This window comes from Notothenia rossii, assembly GCF_949606895.1.
Source record: "Notothenia rossii genome assembly, chromosome: 7".
In the NCBI taxonomy this organism is placed as follows: domain Eukaryota; kingdom Metazoa; phylum Chordata; class Actinopteri; order Perciformes; family Nototheniidae; genus Notothenia; species Notothenia rossii.
Window position 1 is genome coordinate 40157819 of NC_136905.1, and position 20869 is coordinate 40178687.

General features: G+C 41.9%; 2 long non-coding RNA genes across 3 annotated transcripts in view; both read left to right on the forward strand.

The window, feature by feature from the left end:
* Positions 1–20869, forward strand: part of LOC307047028 — a 415414-nt gene that overhangs the window by 371313 nt on the left and 23232 nt on the right. Inside the window, exon 1 of one of the 2 annotated variants that reach the window (XR_013810324.1) lies at positions 9619–10046. The exons of the other annotated variant lie outside the window; for it this stretch is intronic. This is a non-coding gene — a long non-coding RNA (uncharacterized lncRNA). Of the gene's footprint in view, positions 1–9618; positions 10047–20869 lie in introns of those variants that run through there. 2 annotated transcript variants of the gene reach the window in all.
* Positions 1733–5989, forward strand: LOC307047026. The gene is made up of 3 exons (XR_013810321.1): positions 1733–2221; positions 3012–3098; positions 3324–5989. It is a non-coding gene; the product is annotated as an uncharacterized lncRNA (long non-coding RNA).

The window sequence follows — 20869 nt, forward strand, 5'->3', positions numbered from 1 at the left end:
GGGGGGTCCCATCTCCCGATTGTTGCGCAACACTGACATAGGAGGTTGCATTGGCTAAAGTTGTTTGGATGCACGTTGTTTTATATTACAGGGTTTCTCAACGGGGGCGTCAGCGCCCCGTGGGGGGCGTTCGTACAACCTAGGGGGGCGCTGGGAACGAACACGGGGTGTCACAACTTCGCTTGTGTAGTGGTCATTATCTTGAACTTTTTAAACTTTCATGGTTTTCAAATATTTTCGGTGCAAAAATAGGATAACTGAAATAAAAAGCCTATCTTCATATGGGTTTCTTACCCTTCTATCGTCTCATCTACTTTCTACTTTATGCTCAGTACCGTCATGATCGCTATAGTAACGCCGATAAACAAATCCACCTCATCGCAGTAGAGTGGTCCTTTCCGAAACTATTTCGCCCTCCCCTGACTTCCACTGGTTGGTTTGCGGGACATGCAAAGCAAGCGGTGGATGGGGCATTACACTAAGCAACATGAATCTCATCCATATTACATAGTAAGGCAACATAAGACGTGAATAAAGCTAACTCCGCTTAGCATGCTAATTGTAAACAATAGAACGTGCGCATTACATGTAGACCACTGCAATGTCGCTCATTACGTCTGCTAACCGATAAACACTTACTTTCATAAGGTACACACACCAACCGGCACATACGCATTTAACACTGATGTTACAGGCGCTTAACTTGTATAGTAACAAACTACTTTAATTACTATTTGGCCGCGAACTTAAACGTGCTACTCTCCGACTCAGAACGAAGGGACCCCATATTTCGCACACTGGTTTTAGTCAATACTGACAAAACAGCTATCTGTCCCTTGCTGTATCTCAATTTGCATACTTCTGTACTTACATTTACTGTTTTGAGTGTATAAATGTGTTCCAATCTGAAGCATGAAATATTTGTGTGCACTATAGGCCTACCGGTAGTACCCGCATGGTTCATTATAACGGTCAAATAGTTCAGTGTAAAACACTGAACACTTTCCACTCTTAGTTACCATTTTGACTGCGTAATGGAAGTTGTGGGACCGGTGAACACATCACGATACAAATAAAAGTTATACATGTCGTTTTTAATTCATTATTTAATAAACGTACCACTATGCCGGTGTAAAAAAGAAGCAACTGACAATTTTAGTGGATTAATTCAGCAGTCTATAATGATTTGCTAACCCGAACGACAACGTTAGCATCGCCGCTAGCTAGCTAGCTAACAGCGCTAGCTAACAGCGCTAGCTCACTAGTAGCGCTAGCTAGCTAGCTAACAGACATAATATTTATTGCATTTTTAACCCAGCAATATTGGTACCGTGACAAATTAATGCGCTTTTATTATAATATGAATACACACCTTCTCTTCAAATGTGTGACCTTCTTCTCTTCTCTTCTCTTCTTCTGTGACCTCTTCTTTCTAACCTCGTGAACGTGCTACTTGACAATGATACAGTAGTGGGTTGAACTCCTCCTTCGACAAATAATAATCTGAGTAAATAGGGATGATACAATTAAGCATTTGAGGGGGAAAAGGTGACGATAGTGTTTGTAATTGCTAATACATATGCTTTTTGTATTTTTCATATCGCAGCACATACTAAAAAGGATATATCAGAGACCTCCCCCCCCCCCATTGTTAATATGGTTTGACCCAACCAACGTGCCAAAGCCCACCAAAAAGTAGAACTAGGAGATATTACAGTACTGGCGCAGGCTGTGGTTCAAGTTTGCCTTTAGCAGATGTTTTGTCTGTCACATCAATCTGTCAGCTTCCATCTCCTCCTCAGTTCAGAAGATTTTGAGGAACATGGCGTATTGGCGGTGTGTGATTTGCTTTGTTTTTTTTGCGTTAACATTGAAGTCTCTGCTGAGCCATATTAACAAGGCACATGGCCGCAGTCCAGATTTCCGTGTTGTATGTGGAATTAATGGATGTACCGAAGAATACAGAGTTTTCAACTCTTTCTACTACCACATCAGACGTAGACATGCTCTGTATTTTGAAAATGGAAGCCCGCCTTCTGGGTTGATGACAACTGCATCCGAACCATCTAGAGTTGGACTTGAACATTTTGATATGCCCATATTTTCTGGTTGTGCCACTGCAACACGAGGGATGCAAAGGACCAACAGTCAAGTCAGCACATGTGTCCCTTCACAGCAGGAGCAACAGCTTGAGGAATTCCCGATTCAACCTCCTGATCAGGTAAGATGCAGTGTTGAGCAAGCTACTTTGAAAATGTAGTGAGCTAAGCTACCAGTTACTCTACCATTATGGAGCTTCACTACACAGAAGCTACCAACCAGTCAAATGTAGCAAGCTAAGTTACACAAACACCGCAAAAGTAGCTCACTACATGTGAAGCTACTTTAATGGTGCCTTCACGTGCTATGGGATCTCTGCTGTGTTAAGCCATATAAAAAATAGCTTCAGTGATCGTTACCACACTACTTGATCAATAAAAGAGTTAAGCTCCTGAAAAGTTACTTGATTCAGGAAATAGTGACGCTACCGCCAAGCTACTGAGAATTGTAGTTACCTAGTTACTAGCGAAGGGGGGTCTTATATGGGTTTCTTTATTTTTACTCTGGAAATCTTTTAATCTGGACATTGCTATATAAATACTAATTATTATTATTACTACACTAGTTGGCTACTTATCTCTACTTTATTCTGTCCAATGAAAACTTAAGCAGTAAAACAATGATTGATTGATGATTTGATCTTCCTCTTGCCTCTCAAAAATAGAGGAGGAGCAACCTCCTCTGCCTCTATGGACCAGCCGCCACTGGTTGAAATAGCAATTTTCACTAGCCAGAACACAGGACCTTCTTCCTGTAATTATTTTCACAGACACTATTTAAATAAGACATATTGGACAGGGGCTGCTGGTTTAAAAGCCATATCTTACATGATAATATTACTCAAACATACAACAATTGAGTTAACTAGTCTTTCTTCTAATTGTGTAATATTACTATGAATATGTCTCCAGGAAGAAGCTGATACATCTGGCGGAAATCTTTCCAGACGTGCAGTTGCATTTGCCATCAATGTCCGTGAAAAATGCCACCTGTCCCAGGTATTGCATCTATTAGTTGCTTTGTACAAAAGTGTCTGCTAAGTGACATAATGAATGTAAGTGTGCCTGTAGTCAAAGGGGTTGAAGAGTGGTGATAATCTTTGTATGTCATTTTCAACCTTGTTTTCAGACATGGGGGCACTTTATTTATGTTAGTTAGCTATGGACACTCGGACTGTAAATGCATACTCTGATGTATTTAATTTTTTTTATTTTCTCTTTCAGAGGAGTGTCAACGATATTGTCTCTGGGGTCCAACAGTATCAAGCGGCTCTTCTGGATACCTTGAGAGACAAAATGAAAAGGGTCTTCGAGAGTCATTCAGGGAGTACGGCGCAGCTCCAAGAGGAAGCATTGGCAACATTTGATCATTTTCAGGATCCTTTCACCCTAATGGCCACCACATACATGCAGGATAGCACCATTCAGAATCTTTTTAACCCAGTGAAACCAGAGGAAATAGTTGTGTCTCAAAAAGTTTGTAGAGTTAAAAAGGGAGACTCAAGAGTTCTTGTAATCAAAAACAAAAGTTTTTACTATATACCCCTAATTAATAGTCTACAACAGTTGTTGTCCAACTCCAGAATCTTTGATATGATCAACACTGCACCACAAAGCTGCAACAAAGATGGGTTTTTGTATGACATTGTTGATGGGAGTCTTTTTAAATCTCACCCTCTGTTTTCAATAAAACCTACTGCTTTGCAGCTGATCTTGTACACTGATGAAATAGAGATATGCAACCCCTTGGGGTCACATGCTTCTGTAAACAAATTACTGATGGTTTATTATACTCTAGGAAACATAGACCCCAAGTTTAGATCGAAGCTTGCAGCAATTAGACTCCTTGCTATAGCAAAAGCGAATGATATTGACCAGTGTGGTGTTGATGTTGTTTTAGAAAGAATTGATAAAGACTTAAAATTGCTGTACAATGGTGTCAAAATACAAACACAGAATGGTGAAATGGATTTATTTGGTGCTTTAATTTCACTATGTGGTGACACACTTGCGCAACATGAGCTCGCTGGCTTTAAGGAAGGAGTTGGTTTTGCATATAGCAAGTGCAGGCACTGTGAATGTACCTTTGAGGACATGCAAATCAATTTTAACGAACAAAGTTTCACTAAAAGGACAGTGGAAAAGCACATTAGACAGTGCATTGAAATAGAAAGGGCCAGCACAGAGTTCCTGAAATCTGCCCTTAAAACCACCTACGGAATAAACAGAAAAAGCAAGCTGGTTGAATTTCCAGCCTTTGACCTCATTCAGCAAACTCCACAGGACATAATGCACATAATTCTTGAGGGTGTTGCACCCATGGAAATTAAGTGTGTGTTAAAATACCTTATTCTGTCAGGACAAATGGAGTTGGACATTTTCAATTCAGCCATGCAGAGTTTTCCTTTTTCATCTATTGATGTACGAGACAAGCCCTGTCCTGTCAGTGTCAATACCTTGTCATCTAATGATAACAAACTTAAACAGTCTTCTGGGCAAATGCTGATATTGTTAAAGATCATGCCTTTTCTGTTGAACAATATGAAGGGAAATATTTACGTTAAGTTTATTTTGGAATTAATTGAGATAGTTCAAATAGTTTTTGCGCCTGTCATATCTCTGCAAACTGTATTAAGACTTAAACAAATGATTGAGCAGCATCTAAAACAGTTTAAGCAACTTTTTCCTGACAAAAATGTAACGCCTAAGCAACATTACATGTTGCATCTCCCTACCCAAATTCTTTCTCTGGGTCCTTTGACAGGGCATATGTGCATGAGATTTGAGTCAAAGCACTGTTTTTTTAAACAGTGATCATCTAAATTGAACTTCAAAAATGTATGTAAATCGTTGGTGAACCATAACCAGCTTCTTGAATGCTGTCAAAATGAAATGGGCATTGAGCATCCAATATTTTTACATGAGAAAGAATTGGGCCCCGTCTCAGAAGTGACAAATAAAGAGTACATCACAGCAAAGATTAGAGATTTCTTGGGGATTGATGGCATACAACATGCAGTCTCAGTCAAGTGGCTTATTCTTAATGGTAACAAGTACATCAGCGGAAAGTCTCTGATAATAACTAATGCAAATGATACAGTACCTATCTTTGGACTTATAAAAAACATTTATGTCGTAGATTCTTCATTGTATTGCTTTGAACATCAGCTTTATGAAACTGTGTGTTTTAACAAAGATTTATTAGCATATGAAGTCACTGTACCCAATATTGCCCAAGCAACAGAGTTGATAGATGCAGAAAAGCTTGTTGATTATACATCCTATTATTCGATGAGTTTTGAAAACAGTGTGTATATTTTGATCAAATATAACCTTAGGGATGTCATTGCACTTAAAACCTAAATATGATGATCATTGAATGAGCATTGGAAGGTTATACCTGTGTATGCAACATGATAATTTGAGTGAAATCTAGCTTATTGAGAGAACACAGGAAAATGTGTAGGAAGTGTTTTTTTAAATGTCTTTTTTACTATTTTATTTTATTACCTTTTTTTGTCTAATCCAACAAAGAATTCTGCCAAATACAGATTTATTTGTGTTGTTGTATTGACTGTTTGTTTATTTACAAACATGTGTTGGGAGAAAAACATTATAAAGTAATGCACTGAGCTAACATTATTTTTCCTGCAAAATAGTATAGTCAGGGAATTTTGATTTTGGAAAGTATGATTATTATTATTATTTCTACTTTTGTTCTCCTTGAAATGAAAGTTCATTGAATGAGCATTGTAAGGATGTGTATATGAAGAGCTGATACAGTTGATAGGGATTACAATTAGATTATCTCAATGTGATTGACAATGCAATATAGGGTTGAAATGTGATAGAACCATGATAAAATGTCTTAAATAAAAGTTTCAGTCTGACAGTGTGGTACTATGTTTTTTTCTGAGACACATTTTTGTAGCAATGTTATTTGCTAAGCAGAATCATTTACTATGAAATAATTACTAAATTGAGCTATTGTGATACATTGAATTTCGATATATTGCCCCATTCCAAGTTGATATTTTTGATTTGTTATTGCTTTGGGAATTAATGTTGTGATTTAACATCTGATATAAATATGAATCTGACTTAAATGGATCCCATGTGATTCTTAAAATAAGTTGTAACATGTCTTGAAACAAGTTCTTACAGCTAGAAAAAAAAAAAAATTGATATGAGGCAGTGACCCAAACCTGTGTCTGACAGTAATTTATCTTAATTTGTTTGTAAAATACCTTATTTCAAGATTTGCTGACCAAATAAGAATTCAGAAGTCTAATGTTCTTAAAAGAAGCTTCATCATCTTACACAAGCAGCTCTTGCATAGTACATTGTTCTCAAAACAAGTCCAGTAAGAATTCATGGCTAGATATAAGATGGCAACTCTTGGCAAGATCAGTAATTTTTGCAGATATGGGGAGCCCTCTGCACATTTGAAGAAAAAAATTAAAATAAATACAATGTGACCCACTTTGAAATAAATAAAACATATAGCTGCAACCTAAAAAGAGTTAACTGATTGAATTATGACTGAAGATCGTCAGCTGTCTTCCTCTTCCGTGTTTTTCCTCCAATACGTAAAGGCTGCAGCATCTTTGACAACTTCTCTCTACATATCAAACATACTGGTAAACCAGCATCGTTTGCTTGAAAGCATATAACTCTGTCCACGCAGAATTAAACCCATGTGTTCCCCCAATTATTTTCTTTGATTTATCCATAGTTCGCTCATCGAGCCGGGGGTCAGGTTATTCACCTGTAAGAAAAGGCACTGGCGCGGGACCGCAGCAGGATATGACGCATATTTTAGTTGACCTAATTAAAACCGTTTTGTTTTTTATTTATGTGTTAGAGTATCACCTCAAAATACAAGATACGAAACATTTTCAACCATGTAACAAAATGTAAATAGTCCTACAAATACTTTTATTTTATTTCCTTCTTATGTTTGTCTAAGCTCAATGGATCCAGAGCAGAGGGCTTAAAGCAACAGAAAAAGGCAGGAATTGCATTGGACCAAGTTTCCGGTCTATTCTGAGCCCGATCTCTGTAGATAAATAAAAATAAAGAACTACGACAGATGTGTAATATTAAATGCAGCCGAAACATTTATTACAATGCATTCATGTGATGACTTTCAAAGAGTAAAGCAAGCACTGCTGAATAAAGTATAATTGTATCTTTTACGAAACGTTTTTTTTAATATGGAATGCAGTTGGAGGTCAACCAATCAAAGAGCTTGAGAACTGATAACGGGGTTTGTCAAACAGAGCACATAGTGTAGTCCTAAACGATAGCTGGGGATTCTGGGTAGTCTAGTGTCTTCTGCCATCCTTTACTCCGAAAAAATATTTGTTTCTCCGAATCGAAGGGGAAAAATACAAAAGCATTGCAGACAATTTAAACCAATCAATGTTGTGTAATTAACAAGGATAATCTGGTGTTTTTTAGTCGATGAGTAGTGCAGATATCACTGTAAAATCAATCGACAGTAAGGGGAATACTTACTTCCGGGTGTACAATTCTCCATTATCCAATGGGAATGGACGCTCACATTGCCTTTAAGGGCAGCCGACACAAACGAATGCCGTGCTTCCATGAGCGTCAAATCCCGCCGCAGATGGGAATACATTGCAATCAGTTGAAAGCTATTTGCGTCCCTTTATGAAGCTGAAGGAGCCTAGGAGCGTCACAACTGCACGCCTCGGGGACCCTGACCAAGCGTCCCTCCTGGACGTTTATGGAGTGAGAGTGTGTTGTGTAAACATCCGGGCTAGAGGTCACATGACTTCCGGTAAGAAAACTTGACTCAACAAAATTAAACAAAGTTCAAGCATACATTAAGCACTCTTCAAAAATACAAAACAATAAATAAGGGCACTTTGAGCGGCAGCCACACACACACACACACACACACACACACACACACACACACACACACACACACACACACACACACTCTGTGTATATATATATATTTTATGCTATTTGATCCTATATTATCTTCTACTATACACCTGCATTGTGTAAACTGTCTTGTCCCTGCCTGCACTCTGTCCAATGTTGACTAGTAAACACATTCCTAGTATGTTGTAAAACTACATGGCGACTAAACAGATCTTGTATCTTGCTTATTTTTCCTCTTAGGAAAGCGGGCACGGGAGGAGAATTTCTTTGACACCGTCGAGGCGATGGAGGACCGGCGTGCCGTGGTCAAAGAGTCGATGCACGAGGATCAGATGGCGCTGTTAAGCAAGGCCCAGGAAACGGAGGACAAGATGCTCATGATGATGGAGCGCCAGGCTGAAGTGTTGACGCGGCAGATGGAGCGCCAGGATGAACTGTCGGAGCGGCGCCAGGAGTGCCAGGATGAGCGACAAACCTCTTTTCAGAATGGGTTTCTGGATGTGCTTTCCCAGCTAGTGAAAGCCAACAGGTCTTCCTCCCTATAGTTGCCACTGTTAACAATGTCTGCTGCTGAGCCTATCCCTACACCTGGGACAGTTTATTTTATATTATTGTTATTACTGTTATTATATTGTCTTGATACAACTGACACTTTATTTGATATTGAAAATGTTAACTTACATGTACAACTTCTATTTTATTTACATAAAAAAATTGAACTTCTATTTACTACTGTTATGTCTTGAGTGTGCAATAAAAGAGAACCTACATGGCAATCAAACAGATCCTGTATCTTGCTTATTTCCTCTCTGACACTTTATCTTTACAGTGACCTGTGTAGCATCCTATACATCACATGTAAGTGATTATTCTGTTTCATCGGTTATAAACTGGCGAAGCTTTATTTGTGTCCCACCCCAAATTTGCAGCTGGGATAGAATATGAAAAAGATTCAGATTGGTTCCTGCAAGACAATAATGCGGGAATGTGAGAGCAGACAGGTGTCAGTGTTTGAATTTATCAACAATGTTGCAACCTTGTGGGGGAATGGCAGGGGCACATACACAAATATGATTTATATGATTTTAAATATGATTTGACCTAAAACTAAATGTTTTTATGAATGTCCTCTGAGGAGGACATGGGGATTTGCTAACTTTTAATTCCCCCCCATTTTACACAACACAAAATGGAGTCCACTATGGGCCAAAACTAACATGTAGGTTTCCGTAGTGTTTATGGCAGACGAATGCAGTGGGTCTCAGGAAGATATATAATAAAGGTGTGTTTGCTGCTGAGCCTATTTACTGTGCATAAACACCTGGCACAGTTTATTGTTATTAGTAGCATGGCCGCCCGTATCCACCATTGAGGTCACCGAGGTCCGGACCTCTGTAATTGTTTTCGAGCTGTGTATGTATATAACTAAACTTGTGAAATAATTGCACTAAACGGGGTTCTTTGTAGTACTTCCATTTACTGACGATGGGGGCGCTGCATAACTACGTAGCCTCGATTAAAGCAAACAGAAGAAGACGACATGTATCAACAAACCTCCGCATCCCAGACTTGAACCGGAGCAGCGGAGGAATGATGAGGTATCTAGAGATCTGAGTCCAGCGGGCTGCTTGTGTTTCTGTTCATCAGGACATCATATGACCAGCTGATCCTGTGTGAACGCTCTACGTTAGTCAGTGGATGTCCGACAACATGCACACTAACTTATATTGCAGCTATAGGCTATACTTTGGTTTAAATTGCGTGAATAAACTAGCTAGAGAGCTAAAGTTAATTACATTCACCCAATGTCAGAAGGATTACCTTTTAACAAACGTTGTAATGCTTTTCTTTCATTTCAATTTGAGTAAAACATTGGAGATATAACATTGTATTGTTTTCTTTTTACACGGACTCAGATATAATGAAAAGACTACGTCAGTCGAAGCTCAGCTTTGGTCAGAAAGAGACAGGACAGGCAGAGAGAAAGAGAGAGAGAGAGAAAGTGATGGAATCAGGGAGGCACTGCAGGTACAGTCACACAAAAGAATGTAGGCTTAACTTGGATGCATGAACGACCAATACCTACACTCTTCCATGAGTGGGGTCAAAAATTACCCCAATTAGAATCAATGTGTTTTTGCAATGAATTAAAAAAATGTCTTTAATTTTGGTTAAAGGTGATTATATTTATTATATTTGGCTCAACAAAAGACTGATTTTACATTTAACATGCTTATTTATAACTTTTTATAAAAGAAATTCACAAGAAATAACATCAAAAATCTTCAAAAATTATTGTTAGTATGTCCATCTGTCTGGAGGACAAAAAAGAGAATGAACATACATAAGACCAGAACACTGTCTTCTCACATGTGCCCACACAAACGTATTTTCTCTATTCACTGTGTGCAGTTGTCACAAACTATTTGCTTTTGGCTGTGACCATTGCACACTGGGGTACTGCATTTCCAACAGCAATTGGTGGCTTTGCGATGTTTGTTTCTTGGACACATCTGGCACCTCTTTCTCTTCTGTTGGCCCTCTGTGCTTCTCTCCTGTTGCTGGTTTGCAGCTTTTGTCAATCCACACCTTCCCATTGCTTCAGTGATGTAGGTCGGTAGGTTCGGGGTACCTTCCAGTCGACTTTTCATGTGAGGAGTCACAAGCTCCTTTGAGAGCTCTGTGAGGAAATGTCGCCTTGCGTTGGTGATACCTGTGGAAATTTCAGGGTGCTAAGCCCTGAAAAATGAGTAGGCGTTTAGAGTGGCTATATCAATCATGTTGTACCACAGCACCATGGGCCACCTCTGTGTCTGGCGCTTGCAGGTGTAGTAGCCAACCATCTGGTCAACGGTATCTACACCTCCTTTGGTCTGGTTGTAGAAGAGGATTATTTCTGTTTTTTTCTTTTGGCTGTTTTCATCCACCATCTTGCTGTGGTGCATTGTGCTGAGAAGCAGAACAGCCTTTCCCTTTTTTCTGATATAGCTGATCATGGTCATGCTGCCATCTAATCCAAATTCAGTGCTGTGGACCTCCCTCGACTTGGAAGCCTTCATCACTGGAGGGATGTCTGGCTTGTTCTGTCGCAACGTTCCCACAATAGTCAGACCCTTCTCCAGGAGATGCTCTGCAAGAGGCACACTCAGAGGCGCGGGAAGGTATTTTGAGTGGGGGTGCTGAGGTGCTGTCCGATGTGCTAATTACGCACCGGACAGCACGGCGGGGGGGCGGGGGCAAAACCACACACACACAGTGGCATAACAATGGACTCAGTGAAGACTATTACGGGCAATATAGCGCACGCACAAGAGCGTGAGCACGCGCACACACACACACACACACACACACAGGTCAGGGGCGGACTGGGACACAAATTCAGCCCAGGACGTTCAGACACACCGGCCCGCCGCCCACACATGCGGGCCACCCTTGTAGCCTACAGATAAATTATACATCTACTATGCTCATATACTGTATACTGTTATGGCTAGATTCCCCAGAGTCAAGCCATAACATAAAAGAGATGGACAACAGGAGTAAGGTGCAAAATGAAACCTTCCTTTAGTTAAGGTTTCTTCAAAATGTCCGTGTCATGTGTGAAGTGTGTCAAAGTGGATATGTAGGAGTCAGCAAATGGGTATAGTCAAAAATGTTTGCCTGTGCCTGGCTGTAAACAAAAAGAAGTGCCAACTCACATGCAGCTCAGACATTCAATCAATGCCATGTGGTCGAACCAACAAATGATTCTAATAGTCATTATGAGAGCACTTGTCCAGTATTAAATAACCAACTTCAAGGAATACAATATCATGCACAGTAATGTCAATCAATAAAATGAATGCAATAGTGAATTGGCCACACATCTCTGTGTCCTTATTATTCAATATTAATATTACTGAATATTAATATTATTTAATATAATTATTTAAAATTATAATATTAATATTATATAATTTAACTTGGAATATCATGAGCATATGATTCTATCCTAATGCATCTAACTTTATGCACAATATAATAGTCTGGCCAGCCCTGCAGCCCGTTCTAGGTTCTGATTGGCTCTCTAGGTTAGCATTCTAGCTTCTGACTGGCTGTCCAGGTTGTCAATCACAGCTGTGGGCATATTATAGTTATAGTCGTAACATTGCTAAACTTTTTTCTTGACGGTTTTCTCAGTCAACTAATGCTATTGCTAACAGTAACATAAATTAACACAGCCCTGCACACTGCACCTGCTGTCATGATATGCCGGCCCACTTCGGTACCGGTACACAGTGGCATAACAGTGGACTCCAGTGAACACTATTACGGGCAATATAGAGCACGCACAAGAGCGTGAGCACACACACACACACACACACACACACACACACACACACACACACACACACACACACACACACACACACACACACACACACACACACACACACACACACACACACACACACACACACACACACACACACACACACACACACACACACACACACACACACACACACACACACACACACAGGAGTTCCCTTGTTTGAGGATGCAGTGCTCCGATGAATCTTGAGCTGTCTTGAGTCCTTTTGTCTTGGAGAGGTTACCCAGCAATGTGAGCTGCATATGTAGACGAGATTTATCAAACTGATCGGGCACCTGTGCAGCAGTGATCTCTCTCATGCCTAATTATTCTCCGTTTGCGGCATTGATGACAGTTTGCTCTCTCAGGGCAGCGACTTGTAGGCCTTCTTGGTCGAATCGGCGATCCAGCTCAGCTGTCACAAGATCCAAGGCCTCATAGAACTCACGCCGCCACTGCTGCTCTCCTACATCAGTCACGATGGCCTCTGTCTCCTCCGTATCTCTTAATCGGGCATGGGTTCTGTTGGTTCGTGGAGGAAGGGGCATTTTCAGGTTGTTTATTTCTGCACAAGCAGCCACTTTGGCAGTCATCTCCTCGATAAATCCATCTTCTCTCAGTCCACGCATGCGCTGTCGTAGCGCACTCACACACTCCAGTGCCCCCTTCGCACTTGCCTTCTCACTTTGGAGAGCTCTGGCTACGGTCTCGCATGGTCCAAAAAGAGCCTCAAAAGGCCAAAGTATGTTTTGGCTTTTGTGGCTTGTTTGTATAGACCAGATACTTTTGCCCGAGTATCTCCCCTGACTGTCTTGTCTTGCTCAAGCATCTTCAGTGTCTGCAGAAGGGCTGTATAGACAACCCGTGAAATCGCCCTTGTGCGTACGGCCCACCGAGTCAGGCATAATGACAGCAAGTTGCAAACCGCCTCATCATCACCAAACATGGACTGGAACAGCATCTTGCGCTTTGATGACTCCCCGACCACCACTGAGACACTCCGTACAAAGTTTAATGTGTCTGCAACAACACGAACTTCCCTCGCCACTTCTTGTAATACCAGATCAAGTGCATGGTTACTACAGTGCACGTATAGTGCAGATGGACACTGCTCTTTTAGTTTGGCTTGCACACCCGAAATGCGGCCCGACATATTCGCAGCACCATCGAAGCAAAATCCCCTGAGACGCTCCAGTGGCAAATTCAAGCGTAAAAAAACATCATTCATGCAAGAAAAAAGTGTTTCTCCAGTTGAATCCGGTGCACTGTAAAATCCAAGGAAAGCATTCACTGCCTCAAGTTTTTAATCCACGTATTGCAAAGTAATGGAAAATTGCTCTGACGTACTTATATCAGTGGTCGCATCTTCAGTAAGACCATAGAAAGAATGCTCTCTCGCTTCGGACACGATTTCTCTTTGAACAGCATGGGCGAATATCTCCAGTATTTCATGTTGTACCGTGTCGGACATCCAGTTGTCTCTTCGCTGCAGCCACTCCTGGCATTTTGGCAATGTAAATGTACGCTCCATCATCAGTTTCCATAGCACCCCATCTTGATTGTTATGGCCTCTTAATGATAGTCCTAAGCTGCCGATGAATCTTACTGATCTGAATATTAGCTCTAGGACTGTTCTGGCCGTTCTTTGCTCTTTCTCAACAATCTCCGACAGTAGAGCATTAATGGGAGTATTGTTGAGAGCAAGCATTCTCTCAGATTCTGAGTGAATGTCAGACAACTCGTGCTGGCTAAACTTTGTGGTTGCTTTACGCCAGTTACAAAAGCCTCCTACTGTAAATGAACTTGTCTTTCTGTCATTATGTCTTAAGCCCTTCTCTATGGCTTTGCAGCAGGTGAAGCAAAGAACGGTGTCTTTCTCCGTGACATAATGCGTGTGTGTGGCACAGTGTGTGTGTGGTACAGTGCGTAGATGCGGCGGACAGACGGGTCTCAGTTGGTTTGGTTTCCAATGCTTACTTTTAATACTTGTACAACTTTTGGCCCGTAATTTCAATTCCCCACAGGGGGGGGGGGATATATCCAGTCTCTGATTGTGTTCGTTATTATGAAAGTGCTCTCATACTTGTTTGATTCTGAAATTGTACATATTTATATAAATATATGTGTGTGTGTATATGTCCGCATCTGTAGCCTGTTATTGTCTCATTATACCGCACTGTCAATGAATTAAAAGTAAATATATATAAGTGGTCATGAACACATCTGTCCATCAGAGTGCTGCTGTACCTCCTGTCATCATTAATGGACGTCTCTTTAAAATGACCGCTCAGAGGAGAGGAGTTCTCATTTCTCTAACCACCTGCTGCTTCCACTCCTCTCTCCTCGGTTCCCCTCCTCAGTCCTCCGCTCGCATCTCCTGTGTGCGGCACCAAGTCTCGAGGAGAGGAGTCGAGGAGGGGAAATTTGAGTATTGAGAAACCTCTTGGGAGACAGGGGAATTTAAACACAGGGTAACAAGACACAGGTGGGAATAATCAGGGGCGGGACTGACGCTGATTAGCACAGGAGACACAGAAGGGGTGACAGGTGAAAACAATCAGGAAATTAGACACACCAGGGAAAACTAACGACAGACAGGAAAACAAAGGGAAAAAAGACCAGACAATATACAGGGAGGAAAACATGACAAGGAGAACAGAAAAACAGCCACTACCAGACACACAAACTTAAAACCGTGACATCAATGTTCCAAAATCACATTGGTTTCTCATACAGCATCTCTGTATAGCAGGGGAGGGGAACCTTTTTCCTCTCAAGGGCCATTTCAATTTTTTCAACATCCTCCGAGGGCCGTACAAATGATTGACTCTGCTTAAAAATACTAAAATCACGATTTTCTTTTTTGAAAAGGTCACTTTAAAGTACTCATCCGTGACTTCCGGAAATGAAGAGTGAGGAGCAAACGTGCTTTCCTCCGCTCCCTCGCCTCCAACTTTTTTTATTGTGTAAAAACCTCGTTATTCACTTCACACTTGCACTAGTCGATGCATAACGACTGAGCAACTTTATTCCTCTAGGAGACATGCCATCTAAGCCCGCAAAGCAAGCCAAGAAAGACTCCATGCCTACGGAGGATGTCGCCGCTGGCGACGTTAGCATGGCGGCACTAACCAGTTTGTTGGAGAGCCATAAAGTGTCTCTCAGCGGAATTCAAAACAGTCATCGCCGCACTCGAGTCCAAAGTTGATCTGATTCATGCGACTATCTCCGATCACGGGCAGCGTATTTCCTCTTTGGAGTCGAATGCGGATTTGGTCGACGGGCGCCTGTCGACTTTGGAAGCTACGTGCGCGGAGCTAGCCGCTAGCAATGCTAAACTGCGGGCGAAAACGGCAGACCTCGAGGCCCGCAGCCGCCGCAAGAATATCCGCTTCATTGGTCTCCCTGAGTCGATTGAAGGCCCGAGACCAACCGCCTTCTTTTCCGACCTACTACCTCTGCTTCCGGGGAACCAAATCCTGCCTTCTTCTCCTGAACTGGTCCGGGCTCACAGGTCGTTTGCCGCAAAGCCAAAGCCTGGGGAAAGACCGAGGCCGGTCATCATCCGATTCCACAACTTCCAGACCAAGGAAAAAGTCATCCGTGAAGCCCGGAAAATGAGAGCGGATCTACGGTACGAGGGGAAACCGATTGCCTTCTACGAAGATTATATTCCCGAGGTTGTAATGCAGCGTGCGCTGTACCGGGAGGTAATGGCGCAGCTGTAACACTCGGACTCAGACCTGCTCTCCAGTACCCGGCCAAGCTGATGATTACGGCGGAGAATGGAGACAAAGTTCGGCTATCATCTGTCAAGGAAGCTAAGAAGTATATTGCCGCTAAATAGAGGTAGCTTGCACTGCTATAAAACACAGTAGCTATGGCCCATTTGCTAGCTTACCACATTATATACTGAGTGGTCTAACGTAGCTGCTCGTTAGCTTAGCCCGGGCTGCACTATTGCTACACTGAACTGTACAGCAACTAATCATACTACTCTACAAAGGATTCCCTGTAAGCTAATGTTTACGTAGACTGGTCATTCTTTCTAAATATTGCACTGTAAGTTGAATGTCAGTCTCACGTTTTACATACGTTTGTGACTAGCAGGTTGTGCTCAGATAATTTGTGTTATTCTGCCAGGTTGATGTAGGTTGTGCCGGCTAAATTAAGTTTTTTTTATGGAGAATGTGTTCACTGTTCAATGTAGAGGGAACGGCGGTTAAGTAGGGGAAGGATAGGACGGACCCACGTCAGGAAGGTTTCTATCCTAGGAGATACACATGTTTGATGCTCCCAATGGGAGTGGGGTTTGATGTGTGTGTGTGTGTGTGTGTGTGTGTGTGTGTGTGTGTGTGTGTGTGTGTGTGTGTGTGTGTGTGTGTGTGTGTGTGTGTCTGTCTGTCTGTCTGTCTGTCTCCCCCCCCTTTTTTTTCTTTTTTTCTCTTTCTTTTTTCTTTTCTTTTTTCTTTTTTCTCTCTCCCCCTCCCCTTTTATTTTAGTCTCTGCTCAGGTTATGCCACGACTTAAAGGACTATGTCAGTGAGTGGTAGAAATATCCGGTTTGCTTCCTGGAACGTTAAAGGGCTGAACAATATCACTAAAGCCAACAAGGTAATTTCACATTTGCAACACCTTAGAGGAGACATCTGCTTCTTACAAGAGACACACCTCCGTACGGCGGAAATGTCTCGTGTCAAAAGGCCATGGATGGGTCACTTGTTTCATTCGAGGTTTTCCGAGAGGGCTAGAGGGGCAGCTATTATTATACACAGGGATATTGCCTTTGACCTAAACACTACTATATCTTATCCGAACGGCCGGCACGTTATAGTATCTGGCAAATTACAGAATACTCCTGTGGTCCTGGCCTCGCTATATGCTCCGAATTGGGGGGACGACAAATTCATATCCAAATTCTTTACTTCTATACCTAATCTCAATGAGCATCAAATTATAATTGGAGGTGACTTTAACCTGGTCCAGGATATAGAGCTTGATAGATCGTCCACTAAGCAGTCTACTCATGCCGACCAGCTGGGATTGAGGGACCCGTGGAGGACTAAGTTTCCCTCCAGTAAAGTTTTCTCTTTCTTTTCACATGCCCACCACACTTATTCACCGATAGACTTCTTCTTACTTGACGATAAACTATTACATATCGTTCTTTCCTGTGAATACCATAGCATAGTTATCTCCGACCATGCACCCACTTCTGTAGAAATCAATTTTCCCCATGGTAGACCACCCTCTAGATTCTGGAGATTTAGCCCTCAGTTGCTGTCCGAAGCCAAATGTAAGGCTTTTCTGGCAACACAAATCACATTTTTTCTTTGAGATAAACGACACTCCGAATATTGGTAGTGATATACTCTGGGAGTCCTTTAAGGCTTATCTTCGTGGGCAGATCATTTCTTTTGTCTCACATTTCAGGAAATCGGAACAATCCAAATTGACAGAGATTTCAGTTGATATCCAAAATGTAGACAGCCAATACTTGGTTAATCCCACCTCTATTTTGTATAAAAAACGTCTCCAGCTTCAATCTCAATATGATCTGTTATCAACTAGTAAGATCGAGAGGCAACTTCTGCAAACCAGGCAACGATTTTTTGAGCAGGGAGATAAGGCAGGCAAACTGCTTGCATATCAATCGCGAGTGGCCGGTGCCTCCAGGCTAATCCCTAGAGTGAAGTCGCCAACAGGTGATATTACAACAGACCCTGCTGAAATCAATACTATCTTCTCAGACTACTATTCTGAATTATACACCTCAGAATCTTCTCCACAGGATTGGGACAGCCCTAACCCCTTAGACACTTTAGCTTATCCCCAAGTTGATGGAAGAGGCTTTGGTGATCTGGGAGCTCCGTTAACCGTCTCTGAAGTAACAGAGGCTATCAAATCTTTACAGAGCGGTAAATCGCCTGGTCCTGATGGCTACTCCACAGAGTTTTTTAAAACGTTTTGTTCTGTACTTGCCCCGATCCTGGTGAGAGTATTCAATGATGCCTTTCTGAAAGGCCAGTTACCGCCTACTTTGTCTGAGGCATCAATAACTCTTTTGTTGAAGAAAGATAAGGACCCACTCTTGTGTGGCAGTTACAGGCCGATATCCCTTTTAAACGTAGACTTTAAGATCATGACTAAGGTTCTTTCTAGTCGTCTCCAGAGGGTGATGCCGGGCCTGATCGACCCCGACCAGACAGGCTTTATCTCAGGACGACATTCATTTTTTAATACCAGGAGGTTGTTTAACATTATTTATTCTCCCTCTACTAGTACCCCTGAAGTAGTTCTCTCTTTGGATGCGGAAAAGGCATTCGATAGAGTAGAGTGGGGATATTTGTTCTATGTACTTAACAAATTTGGTTTCAGCAGGGACTTTGTCTCATGGATTCAACTCCTCTATACATCTCCGGTAGCTTCAGTTAACGTCAACGGTGTTAAGTCTGGTCCGTTCTCGCTCTCTCGCGGAAATAGGCAGGGTTGCCCTCTGTCTCCGTCATTATTTGCGCTCGCCGTCTAGCCTTATGGCTTCGTAGTGAGGAAGGATTTAGGGGCATCACGCGCTTCGGTTTTTTGCATAAGCTCTCTCTGTATGCAGATGACTTTTTACTGTACATTTCCAGCCCATCGTCCTCCCTTCCTATAATTCTAAGCATTTTAGAGCAATTTCAGAAGCTATCTGGCTACAAACTCCAGCTCCAGAAAAGCAAATATTTCCCTGTTAACACCCTCGCTGATAAACTTCCCCAAGCTCTCTTTCCTTTTAAGAAGGTCTCAGAGGGATTCAAATACCTGGGTATCCATATAACTAAATCGTTAACGGAGCTTTTTGCAAAGAACCTTAGTCTATTAGTAGAGCGCTTTAAAGCAGACTTAGCTAGATGGTCCTCCTTGCCTTTCTCCTTAATGGGACGTATTCATTTGATAAAAATGGTGGTGCTACCTCGATTCTTATATTCCTTCCAACACATTCCAATATTTATTAATAAATCCTTTTTCTCAGCACTCGACCAGCCGATTAATTATTTTTTATGGTGCAACAAGAGGGCTCGTATTAGAAGAGTAGTTCTTCAACTCCCCAAGTCTGAAGGTGGCCTGGCGCTGCCTAATCTCCGCCATTATTATTGGGCATGTAATATTAATACGCTTCTTTTTTGGAACACTAATTTGGCACAGGGCGAACACCCTCGATGGGCTCAGAGGGAGGCTTCCTCTTCGGTTCTCCCACTTTGGTCGGTGGTATGTTCTCAATTGCCCTTTCCAGTTAAACAAGTTGCTCACAATCCGATCGTAACTAACACTTTAAAGATCTGGGGTCAGTTTAGGAAGCAGTTTGGCTTACAAGCGTCATCAGGTCTAGCCCCGGTCTATCGCAATCACCTTTTCCTCCCGTCGTGCTCGGATCCTGTCTTCCGGACTTGGTCAGACAAAGGCCTGCGGTCTATTATTGACCTTTATGCTGGTGGTGTTTTATCTTCGTTTGCAGATTTAGCCCACAAATTTGACCTTCCAAGTTCTCACTTGTTCCTATTCTTTCAGATCAGGCACTTTGTGGAAAAGAAATATCCCCAATTTCCAGGTCGGCCTCCTGATTCGATAATTGATTCTTTCCTATCACTTAAGACCGATTCAAAGAAGTTCATCTCCATTATATATAAAAACATTTTAAAGATAAATCCTACTTGCTTAAATTCCCTTAGAGTTGTATGGGACCAGGACCTTGGGATTAACATGTCAGATGATCAGTGGGGACGTATATTAAACCTGTTACACTCCTCTTCCATATGTGCAAGGCATAGTTTACTGCAGTGCAAGATTCTGCACAGAGTACACCACACAAACGCTAAACTGGCCAGGATATACCCTGACAGGTCTGACAAATGTAACAGATGTAAACACTCTCCGGCTGACTACATGCACATGTTTTGGTCATGCCCTAAACTATCAGAGTTCTGGTCTGCAATATTTGACTCACTTAGGGAGGTCTTGGGTGAGACAGTGGACCCTAGCCCCCTCACTGCCCTTTTCGGAATTCCTCTGATGCCCAATGCACCCATTACCACACAACGAGTTATCGCATTTACCACTCTGCATACATACATTTCTCCCCTCCCACCCATAATACATGGATTCACGAAATCCTGAGTTGCGTCAGGCTTGAGAGGATTAGGTTCTCCCTGAGGGGCTCCCTGACAACAATTCATAATACCTGGCAGCCTTTTCTGAACCACATTGACACCCTTACTATTGATGAAGAACCCAAAACTTAATTCTCAGCAGAGCATCCCCCCCTCCCCCCCTTTTTCTTAGCAATACTATTTAATATTCATCCGTTATTTATTTTTGTTTTTATGTCCTTGTACTAAAAATACTAAAATCACAGCCCATTCATTTGGCCTTTCTTTCATGCTGTGCAAAAAAAGCAACCTCTTAATCCAGATATCTTACCATGACTCGCGCATGCATGCACGTGCACGGTTGTGGCATG